Source organism: Nannobrachium achirus, assembly GCF_963921795.1.
Source record: "Nannobrachium achirus genome assembly, chromosome: 4".
NCBI classification, from domain to species: domain Eukaryota; kingdom Metazoa; phylum Chordata; class Actinopteri; order Myctophiformes; family Myctophidae; genus Nannobrachium; species Nannobrachium achirus.
The window spans coordinates 35,754,291-35,766,561 of NC_137813.1; positions in this window are offsets into that span (position 1 = coordinate 35,754,291).

Below are 12,271 nucleotides of genomic sequence, written 5' to 3' on the forward strand. Positions count from 1 at the left end.
ATGTCTGACTGGTTGCCAGGCAAAACCCATCTATGGAGGCTGGCTGTGCTTGGCTCCAGAGGGGACAGATTTTGACAACCCTGTCCAGAGGTCCAGGGTATGAACATGCAAAACAACGCAACACAAAACATTAGAAAAAAGTAAAAGAAAAAACATTACATTACATTCATTAGAACTACACAGCAAAATCCTGAGTGTTAAACTGAGATTATCAGTCAAGACTTGTCTGTGTTTGAATCTAGCACTATTTATTGACAATCACATTGGCCAATTCTTTATTCCCGTGGTTCTCAAACCTTTTAATGTCAAGGACCCCAAATTACTATGTACATTATTTGACTGCAGAGCAGACTCCCACCAGAAAATATTTTGGACCCCATACAAGTTATATGTTGTTAAAATGTTGCAATGTTAGATTATTTTGAAAATAGCAGATCTACAAGCTGTGTGCTGTGAGTTTGTATTTTCAAATAGACAATGTAGTCTAAGTGGTCAAACAGAAGTTTATGCTAACCAATTTAGCTGGAGACCCCCTGGAACCCGCTCAAGGACCCCTGGGGGTCACCAGACCCCACTTTGAGAACCACTGCTTTATTCTATATCTCAAATGTGACTCCTGTCTGCAAGAGAAGCAGAACTGTAGTGAAAGTCCATCTCCTGTTTGTAAACTCTAGAAATGGCAACGGCGGTTCTTTATCCTTTATGAAGATGGCAGCCTGAGCTTTGCCCTGGATGAGCTGGTAAGAACATGCTCTTTATAACATTTTAAAACTGGGTTATTGGGCGTCTGGTGGCCTACTGGTCAAGGCGTATACCACATAGGCACCGCCACATAGGCATGGTTGCCGCGGCGTCGCCGGCTCGGACGACGTTTACTGCATGTCACTCCCCATCTCTCTCCCCATTTCCTGTCAGTCTACTGGACCTCCCTTGGTCAATAAAGGCATAAAAAGCGAAGAGAGAAAAAAAAAAAAAGAGTTATTACCACCCAGGTCAATATACACACATGAATGAAATTCACACATGCATGCAGGCAAGCATGCACGCACGCACGCACACCCACGCACGCACTCACTCACACACACTCACTTCAACATCAAGAAAAAAGCTGTGTAAGGCCTGATTTATACTTAGTTGTGCACACCTAAAATATCAGATCTACAAGCTCAAAGCGCATTACAGTGCGTCACATTATGAGCTTGTAGATCGGCTATTTTTGGCGAGCGACTTGATGCGTGACCAAATACAAATCAGGCATAAGGTCTATTCTGTCTCTCTGTGTCCTGATTTACAGTACATTTGGCTTCACCATGGGCATCTTTGGGCCAGATGTTGTGTGTAGAACCACAGCAGATGATTTCAGCTTAGCATCTCTTCTAATGCGCACATCCCCCTCTCTCTGATCTCTCATCCCATTTTCCCTCTCTCTCCCTCTTTCATGTCATGTTTTAATCCGCACTCTAGATTCTGTCCCGAACATCTCAATTACAAATTCCCCAATTTTATAATTAGCATCGCCGACTGCTCTTAACCCATTTAGAACGGGTACACATTTTGTGTATCATTATTTTATGCTATAACTATTGAAAAATAGCAGATATACAAGCTCACAGCGCGGCACCGAGTGCCGCGCTGCGAGCAATTGTAGATCTGCTATTTGCCTATTTTAGAAAAATCGTGAAAATTAGAATTTTGACCCAATTCTATAAGTGTCTTTTGAATCCTTCTAAGATTTTTTGAAAAAACTTTTGTTTCTATGTCAGCAATCTGGCTAGCCATCGTCGAATAAAAGGTCCTTTTCACCTAACTGGAGCTCAGTTAGTCTGTTCTTGAGAGACTACTATGTCAGTGGTTCTCAAACCTTTTCATGTGAAGGACCCCCAAAATGATATTTATTTGGCCACGGACCCCCATCTCAAAATATCACCAAATATCATCATCATACCCAGAAGCAAAAGTTACAAACGTTCGCTTTAAAAATACATATATTCAAAGATTTGCACACATTTTCACAACTTTTTGAAAAAAAATCTACAAGCTCGCAGTGCGGCACTCGGTGCCGCGCTGTGAGCTTGTATATCTGCTATTTTTTAATGGTTAAAGCATTCAATAATTCTAGGCCTAAATGGGTTTTAAAATACCCAGACACTAATTTCTGACTACTTAATTCTCCTCCAGTCAAGCACTTTGCCACAAGGAACAGTGAACATGAATCTGTGTACAGAGGTCGTTGATGCCGAGCCCAGGACCGGGCAGAGGAACTCACTCTGCATCATCACGCCCGCACACAAGCTCTTCATCCGTGGCGAGAACAAAGAGATCATCAATGGGTCAGTGTCAATAGTTTAGCATATTGTTTTGTACTTTTTGTACTCACATCTGACACACATATAAAGTGTCAGTGTAAATTATGGCGTGTGTTGTTGCTGTTTTTCTTCACCAGTTGGAGTGAACAGCTTGCCGTTTACCCAAGGACCAAAAAACTAAATTCCAATAAGAAACGCAAAGTAGAACCTGTTGCCTCCCAGGTAGAGTATCAAATAAATAGTTCATCTATGAACTATGCATTCGAATCACTGTTATCTTCTGTTATCGTTCAGTGAAGTTGTTGTTTTCATTTCTATAGCCTATTGATTGTCTCAATTATTATTATATATTTGTCATACATTAGGAACCCAGTCCAGCAAAGATGGCTGCAACTGACCCATGTTTCTCCACCATGGAGAGTGCTGCAGGGTCTGGTTCCAGTCTGTGGCAGGAAGGACAGCCCAGCAGGGGACCGGATGTAGCTCCTGTCTGGACTGTCACAGACACACATCCCCTGGGCCCAGAGCAGCCACATGCAGGTGTGACAGAAAGGCAACACACACACACACACACACACACACACACACACACACACACACACACACACACACACACACACACACACACACACACGCACGTGCAGTCACACACACATAGGAACATCAAGTTTTCGTGTTCGTCTGCCACAACAGTCATTTCCTGTCCCCTTACACTGCACCCCGACTTCCTGCAGATGTTCACACAGCACATCACTTGTATTTTTTATACATGTAATTTAACCCTTATTTACCCAGCCATGTTTACTAAGAACACATGATTATTTACTTGTTGTGACTATAGCAGAGGATAGTTACAACGGGCATGCACACACATGCACACACGCACGCACACACACACGCAAACAAACAAACACATCGTCATTGTCGGGCAGAAACCTCATATCTCCAAGTTTCAAATTTGTATGTTTTTTCGTAAAGTAAATCCCTGCTTCATACAAGACTGTCGCACAAAACCAGTGAAAATTGTCGATCTAAGTGCTATTTTCACTAGTTAAAATCATTTTTAAAACGATAAATACAAAGCAAATGGTTTTGAACATACAAGGTTTCCACCCAACAACAACGGTATGTGGGATGTTCCCAGTCCAACTCCAGATTGATGCTGTTTGCCAAAGCAGCTCCACCATAGCAGCTGGGGGTGGAGAGCCTTGCTCAGGGGCACAACAGTTGTTATTGAGTGAGAGGAGGGAACTGAGGGAAGTACTTATTCCATTTTCCTAGTGGGTTCTGGACAGTGAGCATGCTTTGCTAATCTTCAGTCATCATAAAAACGAAACCTCACAAATAGGCTATAAAATACCTCTTTAACAAGAGCAGATTAGCACAGAGCTACAATATGGCTCTATATTGGAGCTGTGTGACAAAAATGGACGCTAGCATGCATCTGGCGCCAGTCTTATTGAAGTGTCTGGAGTTGCCTTGTACTAAAGAACTGGATTAACTGCTGCTGACTGTGCCCATAGGCTGTTTCTTTAACGCTATGGAGATTACAGACACAGGTCCCCGAGATGAGACAATGAACAACAAACAGGATGTCTCCCTAATGGTTAAGTCAGAATGCATTATGGTACCGGCTAATGTATACTCCATAGTGTGATAAATCAATTGGTGGAGCTAGCTACATGACTCATTTATTTATTTCATTTTATATTCCTTGATACCGTCCCTGTTATTATTAAGGAATTGATGAAATGGACTATGAGACTGTGATGTGACTATGAGACTATGATTCTTGATAATTTTCTTTATTATAATTTTTTTACTTTATTTATTCCCTGTTACCATCCTTGGTATTACTGATGAATTGAAGGAGCTGGCTACTTTGTTTTAGCCCATAGCCCAATCAGGGACCGCAGCATTTCTGGCAACGTCGTCATTAACAGCCAATGAGGACCAGCATTCCTGGTGATGCCAGTGTTGATGTCACTGGCATCGCCAGTGGTGAGCACACCTCATGGCGCGCTCTGCTGGCGCACAAGTAGGCCATACATGGCCTACTTGTGCACAAGACGCAAGTTGGCACCTCAACAGAGTGAAGTTCTAGTTTTACTTATTTCCGCATGTTGTTACCCATCCTCCTTATTAACTGAGGCACTTCACTGGATATTGATTTAATTGTTGTTAGATTTTTGCTTCTCAAAGTCTGTTTTACTCAATTAACAAAAATACATGTTGTATTTCCAGACAGATGAACTGTCACTAGGTTGACAGATAATGGTATACATAACAAGCAATGGTATGAGAGTGGCGGATGTACAGTAGTACAGTAGTACCAGAATTCCATAAACCTTTCTGTTCCCTTTCGTATCCCGTAGATGTTTCCAAAAACCTGTGTCCGGTCTCCAGTGAATCGTTGGCCTTGAACGGCAGCTGGCCCTCCAGCAGTGTTAGTTGCCCAGTGAGATCATTGGATTCGGTGGCCAGTGGTGACACTTACCCTGGTGGTGACAGACAGCCTGTGGAGCCCCAGCCAAATGACATGCAAACATCAACAAGCAACACGACTCAGAGGGCAGACAGAAGGTTAGAGTTGTGGAATGTATTGCAATTTCCAGGCCATATTTGGTTACAATGTATTATAATGGCTTTTTTATAGGCCATGTCTAATGATGTGCTCACGAAAACTTGATGTTCCTGAGTGCGTGCGAGGGTGTGTGTTCCTGTGTGTGTGTGTGTGTGTGTGTGTGTGTGTGTGTGTGTGTGTGTGTGTGTGTGTGTGTGTGTGTGTGTGTGTGTGTGTGTGTGCGTGCGTGCGTGCGTGCGTGCGTGCGTGCGTGCGTGCGTGCGTGCGTGCGTGCGTGCGTGCGTGCGTGCGTGCGTGCGTGCGTGCGTGCGTGCGTGTGTAACCTGTTGGTAACGCTAACAGTCATTTAAAATGGCTTGGCAAAGGAAATTGCCAATGTGTAAGCAATTAGAAGCTGAAGGGCATCTGAAGCCTCCCTGATTCTCCTCAGTATAAAGTTGTGCAGTCATCATGCAGCTAAAGACCGGATCAAAGGCCCATGCTCTACCCCTCCATTAGAGATCAACAGTAACTACTGCCTTTTAATAAAATATTTGGGTCATGTGATATGTTCACTCACTGCCTTTTTGGGGGAAAAGGACAGGAATTCCACAAGGCTGTCGTAATTAGATATTTCTGCACCATTGTTTCACGGAACATTAATGCTGAGTGTCTGCCTGCCTGATTTAGAGAAACTGAGCCCAAACTCAAAGTTTGGCATTGAAAGAGATAGAATGGTGTGTTTCAATCAAGTTCTTACACATACACATACGGTAGTATTATTAAACACGTCTCAACAGGTATCCCTCCACCTTTGTTCACTGCACTTTTCATGTAACGTTTTACCTCTGCAGTACTGTACACAATATCAGATTCCTTTTGCAGCATTCCATAATACTCGCTCTTTAAAACTAAACAACGGTGACTGGTGACAGACACTGTCACCAGTAGGACGGATGTCACTTCTTATTGTGTCTTTCATCAGCAACAATAATCCGCAGTGACAGTCAGAGAAAGAGTTGGACAGCGTGGGTGTCCAGACTGTCCACATCCAAACAGGTGGTGTGGGACAATCCATTATTAGGCTGTCAATGTGCTGCGGGCGGAAATGATGTCACAGCCCAGCTGTAAAGAGAGGGGGTCAAGGGGGAGGGGAACAACAAGCTTGTTTATGGTGCTGAATGACACAATGATTTGTTGTCCTGCTTTTACAGCCATTATAACCAAACGAGACTGACAACACATTTTATTGTATTCCAGTTCACCTGACTTTGGGCAGGAAGGTGATCATGCCATTTCAAGGAAGGGAAGAAGTGAATTGCGGCCCAGCCAGCGAGAGGTAAATGCACAAATTGAATTGACCATACACGTTTATTCGAAAGACGTTTCATATTTTCAGCTGTGGTACTGCACACAAGTAGTGCTTCCATTAGTTGGACTGGCATAAAACATTTATTCAATCCACAATTTGATTGGTCGTCATTAAAACCAGTAAAGCTGCACAGCTGGTTCCCCTGGCTCTGAGCTGGACTGGTCTGAACATGATTCAGAAGACCAGGTGTTGTACAGAGAGACGTCACCTCCATGATACAGCTCAGCCCTGATTGCATAGTAGTGCATGAGGATCACGAACAGGGACGTGCTAGTCTTTACATTCCTCACTGGCAGCCGTCAGGAGTGATCGCGTGCATGTGCACGCAAGCCTGCGTGCCTGCGTACATGCATGCACACGTCTGTCAATCTGTGTGCGTTTGTCAGCGCGGAGAGAGGCATATATCGAATGATTTAATTCCTTTGTACCCCAAACTAAATAGGTGCGGTTGTAAGTCACTGTTAAGCGTTAACACTTCAGTCAGCGTTCAGATTGGAGTTTGGCATGAGACGCGTGGATAAGTCAATCCTCCCTTGGTCTGCCTTGTCAAGGCATGCGCTGTATTCCTGAATGTGTGTGTATGTGTGTGTGTGTGTGGGTGTGCATGTGTCAGCAGGTGGGAAAAGAGCAGTGATTCATCCGGCGCTGTGTTTAGCTCAAAACTGGTTTTAATGCCCCGAAGGTTGTTCATTCTGCCTCCTTGTTGCATGTTGTAATCTGGGAACGGCATTCCTCTGACAGAAATTTTCCAATGATTCCACATGGCTTACACAGGGATGCAATGCAATGATGGAACAACTGTAGCTTTTGACTATCTCATTACTTGGATCTCAATCCTCGGGTTTAACTATCCTTTCTACACGCAGATCCTACCACTAGAATCAAAGGATGGCTCTAAGCACAGAAACATTAAACAGAGCTCTGTAAACTATGGGGGTCCTCATACAGTAGAGCCTCGTCTATTTTGACCAAATGCACATCTGTTTGTGAATGATAGTCACACTGTGTTGTCAGGCAAGCCCCCAGTGATTAAAGAGGTGACTAACACTTAACAAGCGTCTGTGTACGACATCCATGACACAAACAAGTACATGAAGCATAAATGGTTCAATATGCAAGGCTCATGTACTAAACCATAAATGTATTAATTTGTACTTCATGTAGAAAAATAGCTTTACAAATGTGCTCTGGTACTGTATGTACAGTACAGTACAGTACAGTACAGTACAGTACAGTACAGTACCAGTGCATTCTGTCTGTCTACTTACTTATACTTCATTTTGATACAACACAGATGGCCATTGCTATGGGTACAAGGTCAGCTGTTAATCTTTTCATAAAACACACATTCCCATTCTCAAAGGATTTGCCTTTTTTAAATATTGCCACAGCACATTTCCATCCCATGTGATGATTTATGTGTCTTTGGGTTTGGTTTGTTTTGATAGAGAGGAGAAGGTCAAAAGGCTCTTTCCAGAGTTCCTGCAGCCCCCCTGGGCTTCAGATTCCCCAGATAAGCTGGCAGTCCCACTTCCCTTCTCCCTCCTCCCTGTCATGTCCCGAGGACAGGAGGATCCTTCACCAAACAGCCACTGTCTGGAACGGTCACAACGTTTGTTTGGGAAGACAAACGGGCAGTTCGCACTGCAGCCAAAGCACAGTGTTCCTCCTCTGTTGCTTTGTGTCCTTGGATGGTTTTCAATGTAAATGCCTGAGAGGAGGCAAAGAATGCTCTGTATCCATTAAACTCCTCATTTTTCCATTAAGGGAGTTATGTAAGAGGGAAGAATAAATCTTTTGAAAAAGACCAGAGTGAGTAGCTCAAGTAAATAAAAAAACAAATGTACTCACGGTTTCAGTGAGTTTTGTGTAATCTAGACATGAAAGACGAATCCTTGATATGTGCTTTTAAGTAATTCTACTAGCTGGGGTGGAGACCTATAAAGATGGGTACGTGAGAGGGCGAATAACCAAGAAAGATACAGGAATCATGTTCAGACAAAGATTTCAGACTTCTAGCATCTTCGGGAAATGTGAGATGAGGAACCCTTGGTACATGGTGGGGATTATGTTATGTAGCCTCCAAAGCCCATTGGATGCCATAGCCAAATCCAGTGACCCATGTGTAACTCACTGCTGTGAGTAAGAGTTTAACATACACTGTAGAAGCTTCCCAGTGGGGTTCTATAGCAGGCCCTAATCCTTACAGTGGACATGTCTGCCAGGGATTATGACTAGTGTTCACTCCACTCAGTAACAAACAAACTACCCTAGTCTTGATTTGGTTACTTGTATTGTTTTAGCGGGGAAAGTCCTGTTCTGGCGAAGCCCGAACTGGCGAAGTGGGGATTTGTCTCCTACCGTAGCGATCTGGCGAATCGATTGTCCACGACACTGCAAGCGGCGCGAAGGCCAGCGGACCTTGGCCGCGCGGCCGGCGGAGCGCCGCGCGAGTTACGAAGCTGTGGTGAATGCAATCGTTATATTTATGCCCAGGCCGTAAGGCCTGGGCAAGCGCACGATAAACGCCCTGTCCAGAAGACGTTCGCCAGATCGCTACGGTATCGGACATTTCCCCACTTCGCCAGTTCGGGCTTCGCCTAAAAGGTACGTGCCCGTTTTAGCGGCCTTGGTTGATATTACTATTAAGCCCATTCGTGGCTTGTTAACATTTTCTCAAAAATAATTCAAATGTTAACTAAACATGTGTTGACTAATCAATTGTCATTGTCCCATGTCATGTCCTGGGACTGTTTTTTGTCTAGCCTTCAAATCAATTCATGTTTCAAAAGGGATCAAAACAATCAAACACACCAATAACTAACTTTGACAAAAAAAACATACCGGTAACTGCCAATGATTTAGTTTTTTTTGTTGTATGACTTGTCTCAAGAAAGGTTCATGTCTCTTCAAGTTAATTCCATACTGAAATAAACAAAATCTGTGCTGTGTGCTATGAGCCTTTAACACTTGGTACAACTGTAGTATTACACGTAACCAGTAGTTTATGTACATCATAGTGCCTATAGTGACAAAATTCCTCAGGTCCAGTAGATCCAATAGAAAACAGCATTATCACAATATCAGTATCAGTCAAACTGTTTTCAAATTATTTGATTTTGATCTCTTATCTTGGGCAGAAACTTCAGTCATGTGGGGACATACAGGTCCAACTCACCGCACCCCCTCCACAACGAAGAGCCAAGTCACTGGACCGCAGAACTTCAGAATCTGTCATGACTGTGAGTGACTGAACAGATGGAGAAAATGTTTTGAAATCATGTTACAAATAAGCGATACCAATCTGATACTAAATATGTAATGTATTGTGAAATATTTTAAGAAATGGAGTCATTTATATTGTGTCTATGTATTCTATATTTATACTGTGACAAATCGGATAATAATGAGTAATCTAGAGACGGTAACGTCAGCATAGGTGACTCAAGTTTCATTCACTATAGATGGAAACACACCCACTTCTGTACTTGTGACACTTATACTGTACATGTTCAGCCTTTAACTGTGCATTATAATCAAAGATAAATAGACACATGATTAATATTCTTTAAATGTTTACATATCATTATTTCGAAATCTCTGTTCTACTGAATGTAATCTTGAGAGAAATTCATTGCTTCCTGTAAACTTCATTGAAAATGTGTTTGCGTTCAAAATCATTAACCCCTTCCTGATGGCTTGTACCACAGTTGGCCACTGCATTTGTGACAAGTATGTATTTAATCTTCCTTACAGCCAGATTTACTGAACTTCAAGAAAGGATGGATGGTCAAATTGGAGAAGGAGGATCGGGTAAAGTTTAAGAATATATCTAAACACAATTGTAAATAAATTTAATTAGTTAAGGACTTACATTGGTCATTTATGTAAACTTTAAATGGCTTGCTTTGAACACTACCTCTAACCTACTTTCCAAATGATTTGCCCCCCTCTAGTGGAAGAAATACTGGTTTGTGCTGTCAACAGACAGTCTGCGGTATTACAAGGACTCATTGGCTGAGGAGGTACTTTAATTACACAGTACTATACTATACTATACAGTACTGTAAACTCACTCAGGACATGATTTTCTTTTGACAGAGCATTTCAATTTGATGCCTTATACTCAAATGAATATCATGTCAAATGAATACCCTGTCAAATGAATACCCAACATTCTTTTTCCTCCCAGGCTACAGATCTGGAAGGGGAAATTGACCTGACCACATGTTTCAATGTCTCCGAGTGTCAGGTGCAAAGGAACTATGGCTTTCAGATTCATGTAAGAGTTCAAAATGATAAAACATATTCATTCACCAAAATAGTCTCTTCATGTCTTTGGTCAACAGTCCATGTAATGTTCTCGTCTCACAACAGACTCAGAAGGGTGTGTTCACATTGTCGGCCATGACGGCAGGAATACGCCGAAACTGGATCCAGGCCCTAATGAAAAATGTACATCCTTCTAATGCTCCTGATGTAGCCAGGTACATTTTCATTACTGGAGTACTTCTTGGTTTCCTTCTATAGTAGGACTATCTGTCTACTCGGGGCTAATTTATATCAGAGAAAGAATGGATAATAATCAGTTGACAGCAGTTGACAACCGCTACTATAGCACATTATTATACATTGTTATGTGATGTAACGTTATTTTGCTGTGACATACTGTAGTTTGCCAGGACATCATATTGCCTGTAGCCTGCAAGAAGCCCTCCCCAAGCCAGACGTGACTCAGGACTCTTCCAGTGAAACCCCCACAGACAGAGAGCAGCAGCCCAGACCCAGAAGCGCGCTCAACAGACGGAGAGAAGGGCGCTACAAGACCTTTGACTGGGCAGAGTTTAGACTACTGACCAAGCCTGCAGCAGAGCCAGGCGCTCAGAGGATCAATGACCTGTGTCCATTTGAGCTGGTCGACCTGGCAAGAAGGAAGAGGCGAGAGGAGAGGCGGAAGCGTTATGAAAGCATGCTGGGAGTCTCTCTGGGTGTGGAAGTGGGGGGAGCGTCTGGCGACCTGGGGGAGGACAGTGTCAGAGCGCTCAGCCCACGGTCACAGCAGAAGGTGCAGGAAGAGATTGAGCAATGCTGGCTGCAGGTGGAGAAGTGTGTGTTCAGGCCTGACAAGACAGTGCTGCTCTATGTTGAGGCCCCGGCCTATGAACCTGTGGAGATTGAGAAGCTGCTGGACAGCTACAGGAAGGGGGTGAGTAAATTACACAGCCAGATCCTCAGTGTTAATTCAAATGGACCCTTATGTGTCCACACTGTCAGAGTTACACATTGATAAATCAACACAGTACTCTTACTTTGAAAAACAACAACATTATGATAGAAACGATGCAATCATGCGAATACAAGTACAAATATGTTATAGCCTATGCGATGGTATAAAAGTGTGATGGTATAAAATAAAAACATTTAAAACCATTGCTATCCTCATAACTAACAAGAGCAACCTAGAAGTGTGCCCAGTTGATTCACGTGGTTCATCAACGACCTTGACCTTTGACCACCAAACTGCACCCTATTATGTCAGATTGATATTATGAGGGTTTTTATGGTCTTGTGTTGGGATTTGATTAGTATTGAGTTATTGTAACCAGAGTAACATACTGTAGTACTACGTACACAGACAAATAAGCCACAGTATATCACATTCTCACTGTTAATTAAGAGCTGTTGAAGTACGACTTCTTGGTGTAATGCTTTTCACTCTAAAGCCCTCCTATCAAAATGATCACACAAGCTTTAGTTATAAGACATTTTGATGGATTTATGTTTTGTTTGTAGGTTGATGATTTAAAGGCTCAATTGGCAGAAGCTGACCAACACAGACAGGAGCTGGAAACACAACTGAGGACAGCAGAATGTTCTCAACAAGTTCACCCACAGGTAAAGCAACAAAAAGAATTGCCTACTTTATTGAATTTCCTTCTAGTTTTTGTTACAGAATTGCTAAGAACTCAAGAACTACTACAAACAACAACTCATTCTGTGCTCATCTCTTTTCTTTCTTCCCTTTCCCCA